The 10121-nt window shown below is 46.9% G+C and overlaps 1 pseudogene; it reads left to right on the forward strand.

Moving 5' to 3' along the window:
• Nucleotides 1-6680: 6680 nt before the first annotated feature.
• Nucleotides 6681-6799, forward strand: LOC138481798 (5S ribosomal RNA; annotated as a pseudogene).
• Nucleotides 6800-10121: the final 3322 nt, after the last annotated feature.

The raw sequence follows: 10121 nt of genomic DNA on the forward strand, positions 1-10121 counted from the left end.
GCCTTTCGTGCATGAACGTCTGTTTCTTCCCACGCCTGACACTCGTAACTTAGCCCTTGAGTGGTCTCATGATGCTCCCTTTAATGCCCATCCCGGTCAAGAGCGCCCTTTGGATCTCCTAAAGCGCTGGTGCTGGTGGCCCTCTATGAAGTGAGATGTGGAATGCTATGTCAATTCATGCGCAGTTTGTGCTCACGCTAAACATCGAAGAGGACGACCAGTTGGACTGCTGCTTCCGCTTCCAGTACCTCCAAGACCTTGGCATACACTGACAATGGATTTCGTGACCGATCTCCCCAAGATACGATGTTTTGACACCATCTGGGTGGTGGTGGACAAGTTCACAAAAATGGCTCGTTTTGTTCCTTGTAAGGGTATTCGTTCGGCCCCAGTCTTGGCAGACCTGTTTTTTGAACATGTGTTCGTGTTATTTGGACTCCGATCGAGGGTCACAATTCACCTCTCGTTTTTGGAGATCATTGACTAAATTACTTGGCATCGATACCAGGTATTCTTCGGCCTATCATCCCGAGACTGATGGGCAGACCGAAAGGACAAATCAATCTATGGAGCAGTATCTTCGGTGTCTTATATTGCAGCAGCAGGCGTCCTGGTTGAGCGCTTTACGGCTTGCTGAGTTCGCATACAATAATGCGGCTCATTCTGCTACAGGTTTTTCTCCTTTCTACGCCCTCTATGGACAACACCCCAAGGTCTTGCCTGTCCCTGATGCTTCTGTCTCTTTGAATCCTGTGGCCACGGCTTGTCTTAGGGATCTGTCTGCTGTTCATGCTAGTACTGTGGTCCATTTTACTGAAGCTAAGGCTTCTATGAAGGCTTGTGTTGACGGCAGCACCTGGCTGCTCCTCCCCTGGTGGTGGGTTCTAGGTGTGGTTGTCTTCACGTCACCTTCGCCTGGTGGGTTGCCGGAAACTGCTGCCTCGTTTCGTTGGCCCGTATGTGATTTCTCAGGTTGTGAATCCAGTGGCTTTTCGTCTGGTTCTCCCGAGTTCTTGGCGTATCCATCCTGTTTTTCATGTCTCTCTCCTCAAGCCTTGTCCTGATTCTTCCTGCCTCCGGCCCCTGTAGCTCCGGTGTCCCTGGCCTCTCCTGATGTTTTTGAAGTGTCGGTCATTTTGGGTTCCCGCTGGTTTAGGGGTAGGCTCCAGTATTTAGTGGATTGGAAGGGTTATGGACCGGAGGAGCGTTCTTGGGTTTCCACTTTGGATCTTGACGCTCCTCGGTTGGTGGCTCGCTTCCATAGGGATCACCTGTCCTGCCCACGGGGTCGTGGGCCGTTGGGGGGGGCTATGTTAGGCGATCCTCTGCACACCGACCCACTGCACACCAGAATACTGCTCACATTTCCCCAACACCTCCCTCCAGGGTTCGAGGCTCATATGATTCGGTTTACCCAAAGGACCGAAAGCTCCGTACCAGGTATGGTTTACGGGCTCGATTGCAACCCTTCCTGCACTGGCAGTTGCCATGGAGAACATACAGCAGAAGGGGCGGCGTTACATCTCCACGCCGATCACGTGATCCAGAGTGGCGTTCTTCACATGACCTTGGTGGACGTCACATGACCCCGAAACGCACAGTATATAAGGCTTGACACGGAACACTCATTGCTTCTCAGCTGTCTTCAGACCCTGTTTGGCGTTACGTTTTGGTTTGCTTTCCTGGTTTACCTTGATCTTGGAACTCTCTCTTGGACTCCTTCGGATTACACCTTTGTACCTTTGCTTGGAACTGTTTGCCTGTTGCTGAATTTCGGACACGAACCTGACTTGCCTTCGGATCATCCCTTGGTACCTTGTTGAACTTTTAAGCCATTTCCCTTTTTGGGATTCAAGTCACGCCTTCAGTCCTACAGGTGGTTTATCCTGCATCCACACTTGTCTGCGGTCCTCATGTTCTAGGGACCGCCTCATCTGAGTCTCGAACCTCCCTCCTAGGTTTCCTGGGTTTTCCAAACACCGGATAGGTAAGGCTATTCAGATCCTTTGGTTATTGTGATTATATACTGTAATTGCCTTGTACTTAACCTCGCTCTTTTTGACAGCAGCATTGGTGTTCCAGAGGTTCCGTGGATCCGGGAAGTAACATCTCCCAACTGTGGCCCCAAAGGTCGCACAGCGGGTTTCTTTTAGTTCCCCTGTGCGTCACTTGAGGACAGAGGTTTCAACGGTCTACACGACACTCAAGTCAGAACACCTCCCTCTGGAACAGCCTTCCTGCCTCCCTGAAACTTGAGGAGAACCATCTCCAGTTCCGGAAGCACCTCAAAATCTTCCTCTTTCCTTCTGCTTTCTCTCCCCCTCTCCTCTGCTAAATCACTGAAACTGTACTGAATCAGCAACTGGGCCACTCGCCAAGCCACTCTCCCCTTGGCCCAGCCACTCTCCCCTGCACTGCCTCCCTGGCAACCCCCGCACCATGGGACTGTCTCTGTATCCCTACAGCCCCCCACTCCCAGCACTAGTCTGCACTTATCCTGCACTTGCCACCAGCTGGCCCTTATTATTTATCTTGTATTTTACTAATCACTTTGTACTGCACTTTCCCCTCTCCCTTTCCCCCTTGCACTTTTCCCGTCCCCCCTACCCATGCACTTGCGCGATCTGAATGACACCTGGCCTAGTAGGATCGTTTGTCTGTCTCCCCTTGTTCCCCCCTCCCTGCCTCGTCGCGCCTTGAAACACTTGTGTATAGGCGTGTTACAAATGCCATATCATATCATATCATATCATATCATATCATATCATACCTCCATCGTGTTTGATTCAATATACCAAATTTCATTCATAATAAACATTCACTGCAGGGGGGGCGGGGTGTGTGTGTGTGTGTGTTTGTGTTTTCGTGCGCGCGTTTGTTGACTGTGACCTAGTGAAGCACATGTATCCCAGGAGTAAGGATTCTAACATTTGAGCGGGAAGATCATTTGAAACTCGTCTTCATTTTTTGCTTGCACCAAATGTGCCCTGGTAGGAACAGAGTCCACAAAGTAGTACGAGCGGGTGGAACGTTTTGGAGGCATTTTAGAAGAGAGGATGGAAGAGCAATGGAGGAGAGAAGATGGCATTACCAGGGAAGAATTAACCCATAAGGAATCCATTAGCTGACTTGAAGAATATTTAATTATTTGTTTATTTAGGTATTTTGAGTAGTATGAGCTATAAATATTGTTAGGTTATTTATTGAACCAGACCTAGCTTCTTGAAGCAATAGTGTGCTTTACTTGTCATGAAGGGAAGTACACAGCTAGGAAAGCAGAGAACAAGTGATCAATACAAGGTAGCGGGGAGCTAACAACAGGGGAGGGAGGGATCAAGTCAGTTGCTGCCTGCTACTGATTAGGGAAGGAGAGTCGAAGAGGGGGATGAATGTAAAGGGAGAACGATGACAGGCAAACACATCAATCACAGTAAGTCTAGGCAACATTGCGAAGGGATCTTTGCAGATTTGAGGTATAGTAAATGCTGGCAGGGTAAATAATTGCATTGAAAGGCTGAGTTCTATAAGAATTCAGGTCATATAATTGGTATCAACGACATGAGGAGGCTTGGTGGTTAGGTGGGGTCCTCGTTGATGGTGAGTCTGAACAGAATGAGGCTGAGAATGCTTTCTGGAACAGATCGGTTTTTAGGGCCTTCATGATATGCAGATGGTTTTTATGGAGTCTGTGGTACTCTGTGTAGTCATTCCAGAGTTTAGTGGCCTATCACCACCAGTATTTATACTCCACTAAGCACTCATTGCATTACTGCAATGTGAATGTATCCAAGGTTTTCCGAGTTGATGTTCCTTGAGGATATATATGAGTTGTCATGGCCAAGTGTTTCAGCCAGCAGTTCAAAAAGGCTCAGTGGATAATGCAGAGCACCTTTAATTCCACTGTAGCTTCCACTGGGAACCAGAACAGGGTTTCCGTTCAGGTGTGAAGTTGTCAATAATCCTTTTGAGCCCAAGGAAACATCTCAGTGCTCTGTGCTGGTCTAATTGGAGGGGTTTTAGACATCTTTCAGGTAGCTTGCTATTTATGTATTTATTTTTACATTTATTTCAGCGCACAAAGCCCAGAGGCATCTTGGCGCTAGTTACAGAAAGTGCAAGTTCACATTTGGTCGTTAAAATTTGAGCGTAGCGCAGGGCTGGGTGGCTCACAATAGGTGGTTGCAGACAGGTACAATCAGGTACAGCTCAGGGGTGGGTGAATTAGGTAGTTACAGTCGAGTACATTCAGGGGCAAATTAGGTTGTTGCAGGAAGGTAGAAATGAAGTCAGAGCCAGGCCTGGTAGGTCATATTACGTAGTTGCTGGAGGTAAAATTCAGGTACAGAGCAGGGGCTAGGTAGGTCATTTTAGGTAGTTGCAGTCAAGTAGTATTCAGGCACAGGGCAGGGCTGGGTGTGTTAAGTTGAGTAGTTACAGACAAGTAAGTTCAGGGTCACATTCAGGGTCACATTGGGTAGTTAAATTCAGGTACAGCGCAGGGCTTGGTAGGTCACATTAGGTTGTTTCAGGAGGTAAAATTTGGTACAGTGCAAGGCTAGGTAAGTCATATTAAGTATTTGCAGGAGGCAAAATTCAGCTACACATAGGGGTTTGGTAGGTCATATTAGGTAGTTGCAGTCAAGTAGTTTTCAGGTACAGTGCAAGGCTGGGTGAGTCAAATTGAGTAGTTACAGTCAAGTATGATCAGGTGCAGTGTGGGGAATGGTAGGTGGGTATATACGGTAGCAGGAGTGAGTAAGCCAGTGGGCATAGCCTCATGTCCTGTTATGGGGGGGCTATGTCATGTTTACAGATGAGAGGGGACAGTGTAGGTGCAAGTCAGCATGGCAAGGTCTAACCTAGTTTGCAACATAGCATCAGCAAAGGTGCTTGATGGGCACTTAGGTCGGATCAGAGACATCATTAAAATACATTTTTAAATCAAAAGCGCAAGGAGGTGTCAAAGATTGTAACAAGCAGCATTATTGCATTAACAGTAGTGCTGGCTCAAGGGGCCAAATCTTAGTGGTAATGTTCAGTGTCACTGTAGGGAAAATGTTCAGAAGTAGCGCACGATTTCAGGCAGTATTCAGCGGTTGCAAAGTGTCATAGGGGAATAATGTCAAGCGTTCAAGTGAATCTGCACGAAAGGTGCAGGTCTTATCTCTGTCAGATCTGCATCCGGCTTCCCGGCAAGACAGGGAAAGACAGGATCAACGGCCTTAGAACAGGACCGTATAACGGGGGCTGGCTTTGCCTCCCGGCTTGAACCTGACCTTCCATTTGCTGTGGTACAGGACCAATCGTGTTGCAGAGGACTTCTAGGTGCTTCTATTCAGGAGAGCAGAGGCAGGCAGGTTTGTGTGTCGCTCCGGCGGCTATCTTGGTCTGGATCTCAATCCAGTGTTGCAAGTAGAGGTCGGGTAGTAAATGAGGGTGCACAGTAGTAGAGGCACATCCTCCACCGACCATGTCACAATTAAATACAGGTATGAAAGTCATTAGAGTGTCCATGGCTGGTCATTACCCCTGCATTGATTACCTCCACTGTAAATTGATGAACATGAGTATATTCTGCTGCATGGGAGTTGATCATAGGCACTTCTTGTGGAGAAGTAGATCTTTGATCAGGGAGTAATCTCTGAGTCAAAGATTTCTCACAGGTTCCTCATGGTATCCACTGGTTGATTTCTGATTTACTGCTATTCCGAAAGTTGCTTCCAATGGCTATAAAGTCATTGATATTTGCAAGAACCCTGTGATGTTGTGGTGGTTGTGGTTTTCTATTGACCTTCTTAATCAGCATCTGCTTGTAATCAGCGTATAGTTGAAACAGAGTTTTCATTGAGTGCATGATAGTTGTGAGTGGCATCATGTAGATGTTGAACAATGAACGAGAAAGAATTGACCCTTGTGCGACTCCATGGAATTGGTGGTATGGTTTTGAGAGGAATTGGCACTGGAGAACAACAAAAAAATGAGGAAAGATTCCAGCCAAGTCAGATCAGCCCCAGAGATTCACAATGGTATGTTTGAGGAGATGAAGGAGGATATTGTGCTTGACTTTGTCATAGGCTGCCAGAGATCTATGTGAACTAATTCACCTGGCTTGTCACTGTCCATGGCTTGGGGTATTTCCTTTTTTAAATTGAGTAGTGTGGTTTTGGTCTCTCTAAAGGATTTGAATATCAGTTATTGCTCATAAAAGAGGGAGCTTGTTTCAATCTAACCTGAAGCTGTTTTCTAGAACAGCAGTACATTAGCGAGGGCAGGGTGTCTGTTGGAGGTGTATTTTTCGTTTTATAACGTGTTTTATTGGTTAAATATACTCTTATAACACATAACACAATATAAAATCATGAACATTTAAAATTATACAATAGTTCATATAAAACATTTAAAACAGTACACATTTCAAATAGATATAACAATAAAATAAAACATTTGTATACTAATGTCTTTGCAGTTTCTTGCTATATATAATATACAGTAAAATGAATCACAAGTTTCCTCAGCATAAATGAATGACCAAAATTGCTCATGATGTAAAAAACGCAAGTCATATCCCAACTTTGCATAGAGGTGTATACCTCTATCTAGTTGTTTTTCTCATCTAATTACTGCATTTTCATGGATCAGTGAATTTGAGACTGCCCCGAATGTTTGATTTTACATTTTCCAAAAACGGCCACACCACACTGAATGCGCCTGATCTCGTCTGATCTCAGAAGCTAAGCAGTGTCGGGCCTAGTTAGTACCTGGATGGGAGACCGCCTAGGAATACCAGGTGCTGTAGGCTTAAAAAATATATATATATATATATATATATTTTTTTTTTCCAATAACGGGGGTTGGGATCCAGATCATAATTTTGGTGATTGACCAATTTCTTCCTATTTGGCTTTGATAGCTATGAGTTAGCACAATTGTGACACATGTACAGCCTTGGTAAAATGGGTGGTGGCAGTCTGTGATCTACCTGGTATCTAATTGGGTATTCTGCGGATCCACCCTAAGGCTGATATTCATGATCTGGCCAGCAAATGAATTGCATGTTATTCCGTGATCATGACCCTCAGTGGATGAGTCATAGCGAGGGTGATTGTCTGGGATGGGTTTTGGGTTGCAAGAATTGAAGTTGTTTGGTGAACTGAAGAAGATCTCACTAGGGTGCTAGGGCAGTGGGCTTGGCTGGTGGGTAGCAGTGTCCAGGTGAAGAGCAATAAGGGGAAAGCTAGGGTGTAAAGTTCATGGGGCAATTTTGGGGTAAAAAGGAGGGTCAGTATAGGGGAATATGTTTTGCCATACGATAAAAGGGTAATGGGACCTACTCAACATGGAAGCTGCTCAGGAAGGACCATGAGCATCACGTTGAGGATTAGTGGGAAAACAATAGGGTTGGGAGAATAGCATGGATTTATAGGAAAAGGAGCCAGATTACCAGAGAGAGCGTCATGAAGGATGAAGCGCTAAGCTAAAGGCACAGAGCCAGAATAAAATGGGGGCCTTGAAAAGTGAAAAATAGACATGTTGGGGAGTATGGGGACATATGCCTTTCTGGCAAGGGGGGATATGGGAATGTTAGTGCATGTGGATTGAGTATGGGAACGTTGGCAGGATGTCTGAACCTGCAGAAATGTGGGAGTGGTGGAGGAGCATAGAGTGGGTTGAGGTGCTTACATCAGCAAGCAGGACCAGTAGGAAGAGGGTCAGGAAGGATCTTTAGGGTTTATTCTCGGGTGGGTAATGAAACAAGCACACAATATTACAAGTCTAGACAGAAGCACTTTGTGCTACAATGGGAAGGAGGCATGACCAGCAAGGACAGGTCAAGAAGAAATAGGTGGGTCGAATAAGGGAGTGAGGGATTAGGTTTGAAACCAGCAGAGAACAAGGAGGGTGTGAAAAGAGAAGGAAGCAATCTGAAGTCACAGTCAGATGATCAGGCTGACAGGGATTGGGGATGGAGAAATTGACATGGACTTTAAGGGAATCAGTCGGAGGTGTGCAAGGCGTCTTGCATGGCTCAAAGTACTATCTTGGAGGAGAAAAAGATTATCAAATGCCGTGGTAAGGGAAAGAAAGGGCTTGGTCACCTGAAGAGGAACGATATCTGGGCCTTAGAGGCTCATGTTTATATTTATATTTATTTTGAACTTATAAAGCTCCAATTGACACCTTTTGGCACTTTGCCACAGGGTAGATAAGGGATTCAACCAGAAGAACCCAAAGCACGTCATGTAGGAAATAGCAAGGTTTCCAAAGCTTTCAAAATGTTAAACTGATCATGGATGGCCCTCAAACCTAGCGGGAAAAAGTTACACAGTATGGATACTTGGCATGCAAATGAACATCCTCCAATATGAACCTACCTAAAATTGGCTGGTTTAAGTAGAGTGTCAGTAGACGGACAGCTTTCACGAGAACCAATACCCCTTGGAAGCTTGTAGGCTGAGAAAACTGGTTTGCAGATGGCTTTGTCCCTTTAATGTGGCCCTGGACTTTAGCAGTAACCAATATAGCCAGTGGAAAGCAGGGGACACATTGTCATGAGGCCCAGATCACATAGAATGTAATCAGCTAGAATATGGACTTGTTGGAACTTGTTCATAGCATAGTTGCTAAGGCCTAGTCAAGCCACATTACATTAGTCAACCTTGGAAGATACCAGGGAAATGATCATAATGGTCTGGGAGTTGCCAGAAAAATACTTTAACAGATTTCTCAGCCTTAGCTGAATCGAATATTATTCCTAGAATATTCACTACATCCACTGTCTCAGGATCAGGATTCATCTGACAAATGACCTGGCAGTGAATTTTCTGGCATGATCTCTATTTTAATGTCATTTAATTTGAGGTGATTGAAGTATATGCCGTTGTCAATTACAGCAAGAAAAGATTGAAGATTGTGGCTGTGAGATGACTTCAGCCATCTAGACATATGCTAATATAAGGGTTGCTTGTATAGGTTCTCAGCGAGCACTTAGGGATCCCATTCAGGCAAGAATTGACATATGCTTCCCAACACCTTTTTTGGAGTGTTTTGTAAGTTGTCCCCAAATTAGACACCAATGGCTCCCTAGAAGAGAAAAGCCCATTATATATATATTCCATCCTGGCCCAGGTAAGCGTGTGTGGTTGTGTTGCCCCTGCCCCCCCTGCCACCATTTTGGGGCTATGAGGCCCTTGCTGCCCTCCTAGACCCACGGCAGCTTCCCTCCCTTAGTCCCGCCCCCTGTGTCCTCCACTGGCGCTGATTGGCCAAGGCCAAGAAACATGACTAGAGGGCCTAACCTGCGGCATTTTTGCTTCCTGGGCCATTTCCATCCTGGCCCAGGTAAGCGTGTGTGGTTGTGTTGCCCCTGACCCCCATGCCACCATTTTGGGTGGGCCCTTGCTGCCTCCCTAGACCCACGGCAGCTTCCCTCCCTTAGTCCCGCCCCCTGTGTCCTCCCCTGGCCCTGATTGGCCAAGGCCAAGAAACATGCCTGGAGGGCCTAACCCGTGGCATTTTTGCTTCCTGGGCCATTTCCATCCTGGCCCAGGTAAGCATGTGTGTTTGTGTTGCCCCTGCCCCCCCATGCCACAATTTTGGGGCTTTGAGTCCTTGCTGCCTCCCTAGACCCACGGCAGCTTCCCTCCCTTAGTCCCACCCTCTGTGTTCTCCCCAGGCCCTGATTGGTCAAGGCCAGGAAACATGCCTGGATGGCCTAACCCGCGGCATTTTCGCTTCCTGGGCCATTTCCATCCTGGCCCAGGTAAGCGTGTGTGGTTGTGTTGCGCCTGCCCTGTCCATGCCACCATTTTGGGGTTATGAGGCCCTTGCTGCCTCCCTAGACCCACGGCAGCTTCCCTCACTTAGTCCCACCCCTGTGTCCTCCCCTGGCCCTGATTGGCCAAGGCCAAGAAACATGCCTGGAGGGCCTAACCCGCAGCATTTTCGCTTCCTGGGCCATTTCCATCCTGGCCTAGGTAAGCGTGTTTGGTTGTGTTGCCCCTGGCCCCCATGCCACCATTTTGGGGCTATAATGCCCTTGCTGCCTCCCTAGACCCACGGCAGCTTCCCTCCCTTAGTCCCGCCCCCTGTGTCCTCCCCTGGTCCTGATTGGCCAAGGCCAA

Source organism: Ambystoma mexicanum, chromosome 5p (genome assembly GCF_040938575.1).
Source record: "Ambystoma mexicanum isolate Mex_15411 chromosome 5p, UKY_AmexF1_1, whole genome shotgun sequence".
Lineage (NCBI taxonomy): Eukaryota > Metazoa > Chordata > Amphibia > Caudata > Ambystomatidae > Ambystoma > Ambystoma mexicanum.